The sequence below is a fragment of the Suncus etruscus genome, chromosome 13 (assembly GCF_024139225.1).
Source record: "Suncus etruscus isolate mSunEtr1 chromosome 13, mSunEtr1.pri.cur, whole genome shotgun sequence".
Classification (NCBI taxonomy): domain Eukaryota; kingdom Metazoa; phylum Chordata; class Mammalia; order Eulipotyphla; family Soricidae; genus Suncus; species Suncus etruscus.
In genome coordinates, this window is record NC_064860.1 from 83,765,524 (window position 1) to 83,766,589 (window position 1,066).

Below are 1,066 nucleotides of genomic sequence, written 5' to 3' on the forward strand. Positions count from 1 at the left end.
ACTAAAACACAAAATTCTTGAGTACTGTTAGTTATCTTCCCATGAACTCACAGGGTCAGTCCCATGTGGAAGAGAAAGACCACTATCCATGTCTTGGGGCTACATAATACCTCCTGTAGTTATCCTTGATGTTCTAGATACATAGATGGTTATGAATGGATGGCACAGTGCCTAGACATGTTCCTTGCTCTGTCACTTGTTGAACAATGAGTTTAGCTTCTCGTGTCTTCCAGTGACCCTGAGATGCACCCTCAGTAAAGCTTGAGTTTCTCTGGAAAACAAAAGCTTCATAATAAGGAGATGTCTTGCACAGCCATCTTGGACATGCACAGCCAGCATGGATCTGGTAAACTCTAGTTTAGAGGCTTTTAATAACTGGTAGGTGACTTCCAGTAGCACCCAAAGTGGGTCCTTGTTTGTAGATGCTACCAAGGCCAAGACCATGGGTGTGGAGACAGAGACAAGGACTATGACTGGGATGAGGACTACAATTGGGATAAGGGAAGAGACTGGGATGAGGGCCTTGAGCAAGGCTGAAACTGCAAACAGTAATGTTATAGGGAGGGTAGCCAAGCCCACATCAGACACCTTGTTCAGGGGAATTCTCTCTACAGTAGCATCCCCTGCTCCATAGGACTAAGGGGGTATTGGCAAGGGGGGGGGGGGCTGTGAAAGTTGGTATTAGCTCTCTGCCTCTAGCACATCTAATGGTAAAAGTAACTCCTGTGTGACCTTCTACATATAACCAGAGGCCCCATGTGTATCCCTATGTCCTGCTTTATTTTCTTCCTTTCTCAGTAAACCAGACCTGAATAGAGAGGCACTTTTTATCTGCACATCTGTTATTAAGCAGTGAATTGTTCACTATGTCAGGTCATCTTTTGGATATCTTGATGAGGTTGCCTTCTCAGGTTGGTGCCCAGAGAATTGTGAACTGTAGAGACACAATCCCATGTACACAATAGTAGTCTTGCAGCCCCCCCACACTCCTTCTCCATCCAGTGATGTTCTGGACACACATTAAAATCTACAGTAATATTTTGGAGTGAAGTCTGCTGCTTCTAAG